Source organism: Cydia amplana, chromosome 11, assembly GCF_948474715.1.
Source record: "Cydia amplana chromosome 11, ilCydAmpl1.1, whole genome shotgun sequence".
In the NCBI taxonomy this organism is placed as follows: Eukaryota; Metazoa; Arthropoda; class Insecta; order Lepidoptera; family Tortricidae; genus Cydia; species Cydia amplana.
Genome location: NC_086079.1, coordinates 1,842,248 through 1,858,777, shown reverse-complemented (window position 1 = coordinate 1,858,777; position 16,530 = coordinate 1,842,248). Strand labels below are relative to the sequence as shown.

Below are 16,530 nucleotides of genomic sequence, written 5' to 3'. Positions count from 1 at the left end.
CCCCTCAGCGAACGATTGGTTAATGAGCATATAGTAAGGGATAGTAAGTTCGTCGGCACATTTTTTTATCAAAGCAGGTGATAGTTCGTCGATTCCAAAGCTATGTTTATTTTTTAGAGATTTTATTATGTAATTTACTTCTTTTAACTCCACCGGGCGCAGATACATGGTATTGGTGGTTGAGTTGAGCACAGGCCGGCCGCGCGGAGGGGCCGTGCCTGTATCCCCGCCAGCCGTCCCCATCCCCACCGATACGTAATAACTGTTGAAAGCATTTGCAACCTGTTTCGAATCCGACGTAAGTTTATTACGGATCGACAACTCGATATTATGATTGTATCTTTTTTCATTTTTGTTTGTGCGTTCTCTAATAATTCGCCACATAGATTTCGTTACGTTTTCAGATTGTTTTATTTCATTTATATATTGATGTTTTTTAGACTTGGCAACTACTATTTTTAATATTTTTTCGTAGTCTTTATAATGTTTTGTAAGTATAGGATTTTTGGTGTATGTTGCGAGAATCCGGAGTAGCCTTTTATTTTTACACGATATTTTGATGCCTTTTGTGAGCCATTTTTTTCGCGGTTTGTTTGATATTTTAACTTTTTTTATTGGTATACAGCTGTCTAAAATACGTTTTAATGTTTCATTAAACATGTTATAGTTATAATTAAGAGTTTGTTTTTTTAATATAATTTTTTCCCAGTCAATTTTTTGAAGTGCTAATTTAAATGATCTTATATTCTCTGTATTATATAGCCTTTTGTTTATCGTCCATGTGGTGTAATAATTTTGTGGTTCTAGTATACATATACTAGTTGCTTTGTGGTCCGAGAATCCTAAATTTTGTACATTTGTTTTTACATTTTCTGTCGAAAAAGTTTGTCAAGGGACTGTCTTTCAAACATGGACAGAGAGAATCATACTATCTTTGTTTTACACTAGTACTATTATACCACCCAAAAGAAAAGAATAAGTATAGTTTCTGGTTCTTACTGACTGACAAATAGGTTTGACCAAAATACCTGATAGTATTTTATGCAACCGTTGTTTAAGAGAGGTCAAAAAAGGCGAGTGGCGTGAGTAACAATTTGAGGCGAAGCCGAAAATTATTAATAAAGACGCCACGAGTATTTTTTGACTCAGTTAAACAACGTTGCATACAATACTTTTTCTACGACCAATCACTTACTTTTAAATAAAATTGTAAATTTAACAAATATTTTTAATTCAAGAAGTAGCAAAAATGGAGAGTACGGGCGGGAAAAGAATGAATTAATGAATGAAATTAAAAAAAAACATGTCTATGGTTCACTTAATGTCAGAGATGACATTTTAAAATAAGGTTGGCAACACTGTATTTCATTCAATATTTTTTAAGTGATCATTACACGAAGTATCGTAAAATCGCCAAAAAGATACTGCGTGTATGCACAAATTCTTTTTTGGGGAATAGACTAAAGACTTGTCTTGACAACTATAAGGTAGGGTTTTAAAGTTGTGTGCACGACCCTTTAAATGACAAATAAAAGTACGGGAGTAGAAAAAATAAATAATGAGCTTGTAAAAGGAGTTAAGAAGAAAATAAGAAACCTTTCCATAAGTTGCCGAAAACAAGCACAAGGTTCTCAAATTAAATTCAAATATCGTGTCGAGAAAACGACATTCCTTTGACGCTTTTGAAAGGGTTCGGGTTTTTACGCCGTTAAGAAAATTACAAGCCAGAAAAGGGCCCTTTTCCCTAAACCAATTTAATTAGAAATACCGCAATTATAGGCTTTAAGGAGTGAAGTTTGATTGGGATTCCGAGTTTCGCGAATCGGTACGAAATATAAATTGATTTCTAAGTTACACTTTTCATTGTGTCAGAAACATTGACACTGACTTTGATATCTTTTAATAAGCTTGCCTTCATAATAAATCTGTTTGAAATAAAGTAACGAGTAATAAAATAATTTAATGTACCTACCTAAGGTACATCTAAAAGTACTGGTAAGATTTGTATAAGTATAATACAGCCCTTTTCTGTAAAAACCTGTGTATAAAAAACGGCATCGTAAAAAACAACAAGAGGATCCGTATTAAACGTTAACACAATAAAATGTTGACTATACCTGATAAACCTACAGATAAATAAATAAATAAATAAATATTAATGGACATTTTTACACAAATTGACTAAGCCCCACGGTAAGCTCAAGAAGGCTTGTGTTGTGGGTACTCAGACAATGATATATATAATATACAAATACTTAAATACATAGAAAACACCCATGATTCAGGAACAAATATCTGTGCTCATCACACAAATATTTGCCCTTACTGGGATTCGAACCCAGGACCGCGGCTTCACAGGCAGGGTCACTACCCACTAGGCCAGACCGGTCGTCAACACAGATCCCTACAAACTTCCTTTTGCACCCGCTTTATTCTAAACTAAGCCATAGCGTATTGACAATAAGGACTCTATCAGATACCCTTTTCAGTTAACATAGTAGATACATAAGCAGGGGTATAGAACACTGCGGCATGAATCGAGTATATATTCTGAAAGTCATACGTGCGTTATTGCTTACCGATCAAATTGCACGTTGACACAGAATATACCTTCCCTTTTTCATACGAGTAACTATCACAAAATCGTATTTATAGTTGACTTTAAATGTTAGAACGTAAGGTTGATTCTCGGCTGACTTTGTGTTGTAGAAATATTTTACTGTCTATGCTTTAAATTGTATTGTTCCCGAAAGAGCCTTAGGTATGCCTTGCAAAATGTTAGATACCTAGCTTCATAAATAAGAGTGATTTTACGACTAACCTAGTAATTATGTGAAGCTATACCGTCTTTTATGTAACATACGAGCACAAAGTGTTAGCACTATTTTATTTAATATTAATATTGGCCGGTAGCTTGAACATGTCATGCTCGCTTAAGTCTTTGCTTACGGTGGCGTCGTTGATCGGGTCGCCACTTTCCCGAATGAAGGTTGAGGGAGGCGATGGCTGAGATACGCGTCGTACTCGTGAACGGGTGCTGTTTGTGGAGACGGGTCTGTTTAAGCCACAGACAATCCAACCTCTAGCATAACATAGCATAGTCGCACTACCCCCTCTGCCACACATCTACCGTTACTCCATCTTCGAGTCAATCCCGTGCCGTGATTGGTCCGTTCAAAGACACGGATTCGCTCACCTGGGTCAATTTCACCAAACGAGCATTTTTGTCTAATTCCCATGGAATTTTGAAATACTAACATTACACAAAAAAAATTATGCTGATAATTTGATAAAAAATATAATAAACATTAATTTTCTTATGGGGTAAAAATATTCATAAAACTATAAAAGTTATTTCAATTTAAAATTTTGGTCAGGGCACGGGAATTAGTGTGTCCATGGGAATTAGATTTTACTAGCACGGAAATTAGAACATGGCACAGGAATTGTTTTCTTAACTTATTTTGGTAGTTAAAACTATTATTTATGTATATTTTAATCTACAATAATGTACTTTAACCATACTGAAGCGGCATCGAACATATTTACCTTCTTTAATATTAGTTTCGGACGACAAATCTACGAAAGTATGATACACTAAAAACTACGTATTTGACTAATCGTTTCCTTGATTTTAATGGCAACTAATCTCTCTTTCTTAGTAAAATGTACATATTTCAAAACAATACCTACTTACATACATACATACATACAAAACTATTCATTAAATTAAAAAGTGTCATGATGTATCTGCATGTAGATAGGTACAAGGTGTATGATCTGGTATATGGCCGTATAGGAAATGATACTAAGAAATAAGTAAATAGGGGCACAGTGAGAAGAAGTTATTGTGTAAGTTAATCTGAAGAAATCGAATATGCTGCCTTCATAAATTCATAACACAAAAAATTGTTTGACCACATATGAGGTAAGGTGGGGTAAGACTATCACAGACAGACAGACATGACGAATCCATAAGGGTTCCGTTTTTTGCCATTTGGCTACGGAACCCTAATAAGGTATCTAATAGTATTACGATTTTAATACCCCCTGGCACTGACTAAAATAACCGACTTGGTTTCCCATTACATCTCAAAACTTTTTTGTAGTAGAAGAACTGCGTTGCGAAACTTGCATCTTTTTACATGTAATGTTTTTGATAGGATCCCATCTCTTTTTGTAGGCTGTCCTTCTTTTCAGGTAATCAAACCCATACCATACAGATACTATGTATACACATCTTTATTCATACTCACATCGTACGTCGTAGTGTACCTTTACTTTCCCTACTAATTGTAAGAACTAAAAGGTAACGTTGTTATCGCATATATTTCTATGGGATTACAAACTTATTTATGCAGTTATTAGATCTTTAGAACGTGACTAATATTGCAGTATTATTAGATTTTTATTGGCTTAAAAAGCTAAAACCAAATTACGTTTCAAATTTGGGTATGCTAGAAGTACCTTAAAATAATGATAATCGTGAGTGATTGTGTCAGTGACAAAACTAAGGGATTGTAAAGTGCATTAAATGTTATTTTGATAGAATGTTATTGAGATTTGATGGTACGGCCGTGCCACTTTGTTTTGCTCGACTTGGCGGCGGCACTGCCGTGCCCCTAGATCCTTTGTCCTTCCCCGGGCCTCAAACTATCTCCATGCCAAATATCATCAAGATGATATTGGTTCAGCGGTTTAAGCGTGACGAGATAACAGACAGACAGACAGAGATACTTTCGCATTTATAATATAGTAAGAATAGGATATATATTTATTTTTTCTTGAATTAGAAAAGCTAATTTATAACAACTAATCTATTAAACGAGCAATTCTTGTATATATTTCGGGGATCTCGGAAACGGCTCTAACGATTTCGAATGAAATTTGATCATATATGAGGGTTTTTTGGGGTGAAAAATCGATCTAGCTAGGTGTTATCTCTGGGAAAACGCGCATTTTTGAGTTTTTAGGTAGGTATATGTTTTCCAAGCAAAGCTCGGTCTCCCAGATATTTAAACTTTATACGGTATACGCTGTCAGCTGTCAAATTTACAAAAAAAAAATGCAAATTTGATTCATTTTGTTTCATGTAACCTTAGGTACAGGTATAATATGTAATAATTCCAGAAATAGTTTTATGTTTATATAATATTTTAATGTTATAATATGATCAATGAATAAGGTAAGGTGGGGCAAAACTAACAGTACAAGGATTCCATACAAGTGATAGTCTTACCCCGGTGTCGTCTTACCCCACCTTACCTTACGTATTAAAATTGCCCGGGTTATTCGGGTCCACCCTGTATGTACTATAGTACTTATACTAAAAAACCGTTCACAAATTTTTGTGCATTCTTTAAGATTTCCTTAAATGCAAAATAGAAAGATATACGTCATATTTAGGGCTTGCAATTCGAATATTCGAATATTCGAATTTGTCGAATATTCGACCTGTTTTGATATTCGAATATTCGGCCGCTCAGGTTTCGAATATTCGAATATTTTTTATTACTATAAAAAAATCTATGTCATCCGCTGTAGTTACAGTTTCTGTGTGTTTTACGGGTATTTACAGTGAATGAGGAACGGTAGGTACCCAAATACGAAGGAAATAATATTTTTACTGTATTCCGCTCGATAGACTTCGTGAATACAGTGAAACCTAACTCAATTTAAAAGAAAACGAAATCAAAAAGTATGTTATTTTTATGGTGCGTAAGTTTTAAGTTAAAGAGTCATTCTGTATATTCAGTACAAGCGTACGTTAAGCGAATTTTTGAAGTCTAAACCTTGCCACTTATCGCAATTCTCAAATTTAATCATACCAAACCTGCCCAACTTGGTAATCTAACCATGCACCTTTAGCTGACGAATAATCCACCCAGTACTCACTCAACTAACTTTTCCCCTTAAATATTCCAATATTATTATAATTAGCCGGCCATTAGGAATAATAACTTGCCAAAACAAATAAAGTCAATAAAGATTCAAAATACAATGAAATTAAAGGCCTTTTTACAGGCCTCTGAGTGACAAGTTAATTTAAATCGGAAAATAATTACCTACTAAAAAAATATCTTACATACCTAGGTGTTTGGACGGTTAAAGTTATATTATTTCACGCAACGACGCATTTATAATAAGTTTTATCAAGAAATATTAAATACGTCTAATTTTGGCGTTTTACTTGTTTTTATAAATGTGGGCATCTTATAAATAGTAGGATGATAAAATCTAGTCAATTAAGTGGATTTCTGACAAATATCCTTAGTTTTAGCAATATGTGAAAAAAGCTTTTGAATAAAACGATAATAAACCGATTTCTCGTTCCTTTTCTTATTTTTTATAATATTCGAATAATTATTCGAATATTCGAATACGTCGTCAGAAAAAGTCGAATATTCGAATATCTGAAAGTTTCGAATATTTGCAAGCCCTAGTCATATTATTATTACATATAATATATATTCAATGCCAATATACATAAATGTAATAATAATATGACGTAAACATTGCCAATTAACTTAAAGTGCCCCCAATAAAAGATTTGTTGACAATAAATGTAATACTTTCTAATTCCCGTGCCACTTAATCAGCTGTTTTAGGTAAATTTGCTATGGGAATTAGGGCACGGAAATTAGAATTCGTAATAAAAAAATTCGCCAAAAATTTAAATCGTGTTTGACCAAACTGTTATGTTATCGCTTACATAAAGATACATAAAGGGCTCCTAAATATGACAATTGTTATTGAAAAGCTATGTGGAAAATAAAATTTATAAGGGGCATCGAAATTAGAAAAAAATTGTCGCCCACCCGGATTCCGAAATACTTACGCGATTTGCTCAAACACGCCACGGCTTGACGTACATCCGTTTGCTTTGAAAGACAGCCGAATACTGCCAGTACAGGTGAGGCGGGACACGAGGCGGTTCAAATACAGACGTCGGCTGTCAGAGCCCTGTGAGTTTTGCCGACGAAATTGTACACGCGCGCTCGGACAAAATTTAAACATCGATCACGAGTTATTTACCACAATGAAGTTAATAGTGTATGTGCTCAGTGATAGTAAATATCATCTAGTTTAAGTATTTGACACTAAATTAGTGATACTAATGTAGAATTTTTCGTAGGATTTTTCATTATGCTCAAAAGTAGATTCCGGACAGGGCACGGGAGCAGTAATTTGAGCCTTTAGGTATTTTTAAGTGTACTCTAAAAACCAATTAATCAGTGAATTCATATGGAACTCGGTGTGAAAGTGTGACTTCTTTATGTAAAAAAAAAATGGTAAGTATTATCTGATGCTAACCCGCGATTTTCATCACGGACAGAAAAAAAATCGTGTTCAGAAATTGACCCACCTCGTCCCCCCGCACCCCCGTATTTTTGGCAGCATCGGTTTCATGAAAGAATTGGCCTAAGCTCAGTCTAGAGGTTGGATTGTCAGTGGTTTAAGCTAACACGAATATATTTAGTAACTTTATTTTTTAATTTAATTGCAGTGAGACGCCTCATTCGGTTCTCGTATGTTTTATTTTTCTCGTAATGTGTTAATCATACAGGATTGTGACTCTTGGAGACCCTATACATCTCTAAGGATAATTTGATAAACTTTGTTATTTTTTTAGTTCTGACACTTAGAGACATTTACACCTCTAAATAAGTTTAGATTTTTTTTTCCCATGTATCTGTTTTGTTTTTATTTTAATATTATTATTATAGTTTTTTTATGTAATTCGACATTAAGAGACCTTATACATCTCTAAGTAATTGTATTACGTTAGTTTGATTTGGTAGTTGTAGTTGTATTTAATAATTGTTGATGTATTATTATTATTATTTTGCTTGTATGTAAATTCAATGTTGACGTGTAAAAGTGCCTTGTGGCCTATTTGCTGAATAAATGTTGAAGTTGAAGTTGAAGAAGTTGAACCATAATGCGAGGTAAGTGAGGCTACAGAATAGGACTAATAATAAATGGAAAAGTCTGATGCTTTCATTTAATCATATTTATATTAGTTTTTCAAATAGTATATTATTTTTCAATTAATATGATATTTTTTTTCAATATGGATTTCGCAATTGTAAAGGTTGAAGACCACCTTAAATCAAAACCAGGAGTACAAAACTTAAGGTTCATCACAACTACCTACTTTAAAAATCAAATACATCTAAGGAAGTAAGTAAACGACAACATAAATTCACCACATGAAGAAAAAATGCGACCGAAATAAGCAGTTAAATTTCACTTTAGCGTTATTTAACGTATGAAATTGCGATGTTATCATGAAATTCTGTCTTCTCATTTAACAAGGCAGAATTGAGGTAGGTTTTCTTTGGAAATACGTCGTTTTTAATTCAGCTGGTATTTAAGCTGGCCTTGTTTCTAAAAGGTAAATTGGACGACGCAATTTTATACTAAACTACGTTTCCATTAAGTTGGCAATGCCGGTATTGGGGAACGATTATTTGAGCTACGGAAAGATTGATAGCCACTGGCTGGTTTATGTTTGTTGTTATAATTTCTTCGCTAACGATGTTTAAAGTGTCATTCTATGGAACTTGCTAACTATGTAAACAAACCGCCATATTAATCGGGCTCCTAGTTGGCCACTTCTGATTTCTAGTTCTAGTGGTGATTAAGTACCAACCTTTTCGGCTGTGTAAAGATATTTTTACACTTTTGCACCTTACCTACTCCTTTGTAATAAGGCGAAAAATGTAAACATACCTTTGACGTCGACTGTACATGCCGTGCCTTTATTACACTAATCAATCTGACCTTTCCAACGGAAAAAAAGCGAAAACAACAAATATTTATGAGGAACTTTAACTTAATCTTCTAAATCATGCTCCAGAAATTTATGTCACGTGCGGTGGGCAAAGTTGTGAGGGTTCTCATCGTTTAGCATCTATTATAAAAGGTTTTCTACCCCTGACAGAACCTACAAGGGCGTAAGAGTAAGCATACAGGGTAAAATCGGAAGTGTGATCTGAATGTTTTTTTATTTTATTTTATATAAGTTAATTAATTAATATTTTAATACCCAGTCCAATCATATATAGTTAATTAGTAAATCTACATGAAATTAAAGCAATTTGATGTGTGTGCGGCGAATTTAGAGGGGCTACCGCGAAAACCGAAATTCGCAAATTGCGAGGATCTTTCTCTTTTACTCCAATGAAGGCGTAATAAGAGTGACAGAGAAAAATGTCGCAATTTGCGAACTTCGATTTTCGCGGTTATAGCCCTGGTTCGGTATGCACATGGGGCATTAGGACTATTTTCTGATGGAAAGGTACTTAACCCCATGAAGTATAACGACCCTTCTCTTATGGAAAGCCACATATATATACTTACGTATACGAATATATAAAAATTTGGTATATACATAAATGAGGGTGAAATATTCATGATAACACAAACACTTATTATGATTGCTTGTTATCATCGATTCATCAGGTACTTGTTTGTTTTTTCAATTCAGGAAGGCACATAAAGGACATGTTTGGACGGGTGGCGAAATTGACAGGTTGACAAGGCTGTAATATTATTGACATATTATTGTTCCGTGGGAATCTGCCAAATCCTACACCGGAACGTGTCGCCCAAATAATTTCTAGCTTGTAAGATTTTTATTACTGTATGTATGTTAGTTTGTAAGGTATGTATCTATGGGCCTTAGTTGATAATAATAAAGGATATTTAATTTAATTTTAATAGCTTGGATATGGTGATAGCGATAGCTGTCATCTTCATACAATTTATAACGTTAAATCGCAAAATTGTATTGAGATGACAGCTCACGTACCCAACCTATGGGAAAAATACTTAGTAAATTTTAACTTTGTTTTGTAATCGCTTGAAGCTATACAGTATGATACAAACTTTATTCAATCCCTTTCTATTTCGAATCGCATCTTCCCTACCCTGTATACATACTAAGAACCACTCTTATTTTAAGCAGTACAACTAAAAGGTCGTAACTTAGACAATTGTTCATAGATACGCGACTTTTTCTCTATTGTGCTAACGGCCGTGAGGTGGCAAATTTAGGGCATTATCGAACAACTCCTGGCCACCTTTTGTGCGACATCTTTTTTCATTTAACTTTTATATTTACCAAGATGGCAGATGGACAAAGAAAGCGATCTTGAAGACGAAAAGAGATATGGGAAGACGAAATCGTAGAGATAGCCGGTAAAAATAGGACAGAAATAGCATCTGTTAGAGACAATTGGAAATGCCTGGATACCTTTACCCGCCTAGGGGTCCACACCTAAATAATGTGTTCAAATTTAAATTTTAAAATACTTTTTTGGCAATAGCTCGATTCTAATGATAGCAAATAGGTACATTAGCGGTTGTAAAAATGTCTGAGGCAACATTCATATAGTTTTTTTGTACTTATCTATTAGAATTGTTTGCTTGTTGCTCTAGCAAACAATGCTAGTATCGCTGCCAACAGAATTGCTGTAAACAAATGCCAAAATCAACAGCAACGCTGTAACAGAGCAGTAACGGTTTTGCAGCGTGAACCCAAATCTAACCTTCATATTGACCTGCTTGTTCCAAATCTTAAGCAGAGTTCAGTCTTACCTGAAACAGAAAAAAATCAATTAAGAATACAATTATTATGTTGTTACACTTGTAAAAATTATCCCAGAGGATACCATGCTTATATCTAAAGGGACCCACTGATTACCAGTCCGCCGGACGATATCGGCCTGTTACTCCTGTCCGTTGTTCGGAGCTGTCAACTATTTGTTCTAACTGACAGGCCGATTACGTCCGGCGGACTCGTAATCAGTGGGCCCCTTAACATCCCACCAATGATTTTGAATAATTTTACGGTTTAGACTCACTTGTTTTAAGTCACTCCCGACAATGATTATCATTTTCATTTCATTATTTCAACAAATACATTACGATTAAAATATTCCGCCTCACAATTACCCTCTAGCTGTTTGTATCATAATACTTATAATCTAAATGTTGTCACCAAAGTTGACAAGAAGCAATCAAGTCGATCCTTTTCAAATTATACAGTCCTCACAACCATTTACATATCAATTTCAACCAATTACAAGATGTTGACCGTTCACAAAGGCCCTTTCAATCAAATGTATAATAACTGGTATAATTTCATCCCCTGTATTAATACGAGGGGAGCTCGGGAGGCTGAAATATTCGCGCCCTAAGCTAGAAAAAAAAAAGAATACTTAAAAAAAAACTATGCTACAGTTTTCTCTGGCCTCTTTGGCCTCTTTGGCAGTTTAAATATTGCCGCCGTTACTAACGATTATTAACAATTAATAAAATTTTAACATTTATTTTAATACGCTTTTTAGGGTTCCGTACCCAAAGGGTAAAAAACGGGACCCTATTACTAAGACTTCGCTGTCCGTCTGTCCGTCTGTTCGTCCATACATCCATCCGTCCGTCCGTCCGTCTGTCACCAGGCTGTATCTGATGAAGTGATGATGAACCGCGATAGCTAGACAGTTGAAATTTTCACAAATGATTGTATCTCTGTTGCCGCTATAACAACAAATACTAAAAATAAAATAAAATAAATATTTAAGGGAGGCTCCCATACAACAAACACGATGGTGCGGAACCCTCCGTGCGCGAGTCCGACTCGCACTTGGCCAGTTTTTTTTTCTAAGGCCGCGGACATAATAAATGATATCAGTGTATGTCAGTGTACGTTCCTGTTGTATATGCATGCATAGGTATTAAGTACGTACGGTGGCTGCGCCCACCGCGTTATAATCCCGGTAACGGGTTAAATAAACCAGTTCGCTAACAGCTACGTTGTGTGTCACTTGTGCGCCTTCCCGTCCCAATATCTATCAGTGGCGACGAGGATGGGATGCTATGATATGAAAACAAATTCGTCGTCGATTAACGTGGTTGATAAATTGTACGAGTTCATGTCTAGGTACGGTATTCCGTGTACGATAGTCAGCGATAATGGCACTTCTTTTGTCAGTCAGTACTTCGCAGACTTTTGCGCTTTAAATGGCATACAACATTTAACGTCACCGGTGTATCACCCGTCTAGTAATAGCATGGCGGAGTCGTATGTTAAAGTAATAAAAAAGGGCCTTAAGGCTGCGCTCTTGTCAAACTCCAAAAGTAAAAATATAAATAATCAATTACTGAAATATTTATTCCATTATCGAAATTCAAAACACACTACTACCGGGGAATCACCAGCACAGCTGGTATTCGGTAGACAATTAAGATCGCGATTAGATTTACTGCGTGTTACGTCACAAGGGTCATCAACCTCGCTCACCGCACTCGACTCTTTTGTTAAAAATAAACAGTGCTCGCAGATTAAACATTACCGTGGAGTAAACAGATGTCCTTTCATAACGGACGAGTTAGTTTTATATAAAAACTTTACAAATAAAAATCATTTCACTTGGACCCTGGGAACTATAATAAAAAACTTAGGTCGTGTGCTTTATCTTATAAAGGACAACAAAACAAACAAAACAGTGAAAAGACATATTAACCAAGTTGTTAAATATAAGGGCCAAGTCACACCGACAGCCGTGAGTCATCCTGAGCCAAACAAAACACTGGAAGCCTCCAGCGAGTCATCATCTCCTGACGCACCTCCCGTTTTTGATGTCGGCGGGCCACAGCCCACCGTACCAGCTACTACTGGGGGGCCTAACATATTACCTGGTGGACCGGAAGCAATGACTAGGCAATCCCCGTCACACGAGCCCGTAGGCCTGAATAACGAAGATGAACTGACGATGGGGGAGGAGGAAGATGCGAGGCCTCTTGACACAGCGTCTGTGGCCGCGCCGCCAAGCCCGGCTTCTGTGCCTGCGCCGGCAACTGCCGCCGGCCGCGCGCCGCCGCCGCCGCCGCCCGGCGCCGCAGCGCACGGCGCGCCTCCCGAGTCCGCGGACCCACCGGCCGCGTCCTCACGGCTCAAGCGGGATCGCCCGCGTTTTGATTATAAACAGTACTTCTAAGCGTCAGACTGTGCTAGTTTTAAGTTAGTGTAAGATTATGGGAAAGGGATTGTTGTATATGCATGCATAGGTATTAAGTACGTACGGTGGCTGCGCCCACCGCGTTATAATCCCGGTAACGGGTTAAATAAACCAGTTCGCTAACAGCTACGTTGTGTGTCACTTGTGCGCCTTCCCGTCCCAATATCTATCAGTTCCAATAGGCCTGTTAGATAAACTAGCTATCAGTAGGTACATATAACAAAGAAAAGGATCATACTACACTAGATATAAGTATAAGCTTTAAGACGAGAATTAAACCATATTAACATTATAGAGGTTATAAAACCAATTTTAATCAACCAGGGCGGAACACCAATACCAATATCTCTTACATAACTAAGAATTATTTGGACGTATGTGTAAATATAGTTTGTGCTTACATACGACCGATTCTAATTTATATAATGTTATTGTTTGTAGAATAAGAGCGTATCAGACGTGCCTGTCTTAATCACATACGCCTTACAATATAAAGCAGAGTAAATGGATATCTGAAAGCAAATACGGATCCGATTTAATTGACAATAGCATTGTTTAAGTGGTGTTTAAGTGGAAGTTAGATTACTAAACCCTTCGAACACCACGCCTATCGTGCGCGGCGACACATTCTTGTCGTGCACGAAGGTTGATATTGGGCTGTAGCTTAGCGCGTCTGCTGACGTCTTTGGTGTTCAATAAGTTAAACTAGTACTTACATCGTGCCAAGTCAATAATCACTACATAGGTACTTAGTATAAAACAAAGTCGGTTCCCGCTGTCTGTCCCTATGTACGCTTAGATCTTTAAAACTTTTTTTTAACTTGTGCGAAGCCGGGGCGGGTCGCTAGTGTTTAATTAAACCTATTTGTGCAGAAGGAGAATAGTTCTAGAATGTATTGGGTTGTATTACTTGTAGGACTTAAGAAAACAAACTGTTAATAATTGCTTTACAAAGCAAAGTACCTACACCTAGTCCCTATTCGTTCGTACATAAGATATTATTATTAAAACATACGATTTTGCACCAAAGTTTATTAATTACTTGCCCGATTATCACAAAGAGGTTAATGTTTTTAGTAGGTACTAATGTTAGTTTGCAAACATTACCAATTTCGTCGCAAAACTGGCTGAATTTAGGATAAAACTTTCTTAGGTGTGTTATAAGTTTAGTTAAATTAGTTTTGTGAATTTGCAGTGGGGTCCCTTTGTTTCTCATAAAGTTTTAAGTCATAATGTATTGTTTGTCATAGTATCATTAGTCATAAAACTGAAACCGTTAACTTTTCAGGATTTTCGTAAGGCTATCCTATAGATAGGTTTAAACCCAGTTAGGTTAGGTTTGTTTTGTGGCAATCCTGAAAAGTGACGCGTTTTTGAACCAAATCAATTATAATAACGAAAATGCAGGCAAACAATACATTATGACTTAAAACTTTTTGGGAAACAATAGATACCCATTTGCAGTGTATTGCTATATTTAATTTTATATTGTTTTAATTTTATACATTTCTAACTGTAGGTAAGTAAGTTTACAAAAAAACTGCAAAACATTTTTTATAAAAATTACAAAATAAAACCCAGCGATCGATTTCTCCAAGTAGATAAGAAATAGATTTAGCTACTTTTTTGATTTGGTAGGCTGTCCGTTTTCTACTAGTTTTGGAAATTAACATTTCACATTAACATAATGAACATGTATTAAAAATATAATCTACCTACTTACATATTAAAAATGCTTTCCACACGTCAAGTTCAACAAGAACTTAATTATTGTAAAATAATTAGCAGATTACATTCAAGATTTCTCGGAAAAACGTTAAAACCGAGCGTATTATATTTTAAATTCACTTTACGAGTAATTTTCCCGAGCCGTTTTTCCTGAAGTTGTTCTTAATTAAAAATCTGACTTCCGCGAGCCTTGGCTAATTGTATAATTTGAATTTAATTCGTTGAATTTTTGTTGACATTAAAATTACTTGGCACGTCTGATATAGCTAATAGTAGTAGAATATAATAATATAAGCTAGTTAGAAGGATCTTATTTACAATTCTGCGTCTAATTAACAACTAGGCCATTTTATCTAAAATTGTAGATACACTACAACACTTTTTGTTCAGTTTTAGGGTAAAAGTGTCAAAATATTTCCAAATATGTTTTCGATCCTTCCATTCCATTACCGTCATACAAAATCTATGAAAAAATGTAACGGAATGGAAAATCTTGGGACACTTTGTATAGGTACCTTATAAGGATCGAAATAGCTCGTGATTCTGAGAATCAATACCTTATATATAATAAATAAATAAATATTGGGGGACATCTTACACAGATCAACCTAGCCCCAAACTAAGCAAAGCTTGTATGGTACTAGGCGACGATATACATACTTATATAGATAAATACATACTTATATACATAGAAAACATCCATGACTCCGGAACAAATATTAGTGTTCATCACACAAATAAATGCCCTTACCGGGATTCGAACCCAGGACCATCGGCTTAGCAGGCAGGGTCACTACCCACTAGGCCAGACCGGTCGTCATAATATAATTATGATAAATACCAAATTATAGAAAAATATAATGTATAATTTTAAATTAAATGGCTCAATTGTATATTACTCGTAATATGTACTATGCACACATAATATAAGATACAGTTATGTAAAAGAATTTTTACCAAAAAGACTGCTTATTCTTACCTGTCTTTACTTATATTTTTATCTCTATTTACTTATTTACTGTACTTATTTAAAAAAAAGCGTTAGGAACGCGTGAGTTTTGCCCACAATAACTTCACAATTTCGTCGCTTGTCACATATATGGTTCCCCAAATTGAGACATTATACCTCAATAGGAGCTTAATTCACTTTTTCCCTTCGCAATGCAGCGATGCCGAGAGAAATTATTCTCTCCATTTCTCGTCCAAATTACTTTTTCCCCATTATATATTAATATAAGGCTGAAAGAAAATCTCAGTAATAACAATTACTATAATATATTTTTCAAGGCTTCAGAGGGATAACCCTCTAGGGGGGAATAATGATATTATTATGCATGAGATATCAATGTTTGGAGAATATTGGAGAATGGAAGAATTTTATGATCCTATTTCTCTTAAGGTGGTTCGACTAGGTTACTCAAAGCTTAACCCTCGCTAGATGGCGCCACTTTCGCAAAATTTCATGTTTTATTTTTTATGGAATGGTCTTGGTATTTGTATACTTAAAAGTATGTTTAGCGAACTCTTTAAGTAAATATTGAACTATTAAAATAAACATTGAATACTTCATTGTGCAAAAACCACCCTTTAAAGTCGACGGAGTGTTGCTGTCATGCTTTTTCCTACTATAACTCACACATGCAAACAGTGTTTCCGTGATTCTTATAGTAGACAATTTCACACAACGTAAGTATACTGCAATAGCGTTACGGTATGTTCGTGGAAATACGTGCAAGAGGATTGGGGTTCAAGACTGGTGCGAGTAGGTAATTTC

General features: G+C 35.5%; 1 protein-coding gene and 1 long non-coding RNA gene across 2 annotated transcripts in view; both read right to left on the bottom strand.

Annotated features, from left to right (window-relative positions):
- Positions 1-16,530, bottom strand: part of LOC134652292 (GTP-binding protein RAD) — a 203,337-nt gene that overhangs the window by 157,806 nt on the left and 29,001 nt on the right. The window lies entirely within an intron of this gene.
- On the bottom strand, positions 2,140-15,581 carry LOC134652053 (uncharacterized). Its single transcript, XR_010097155.1, has 2 exons — positions 15,492-15,581; positions 2,140-2,300 (listed from the first exon to the last, which is right to left on the bottom strand). It is a non-coding gene; the product is annotated as an uncharacterized LOC134652053 (long non-coding RNA).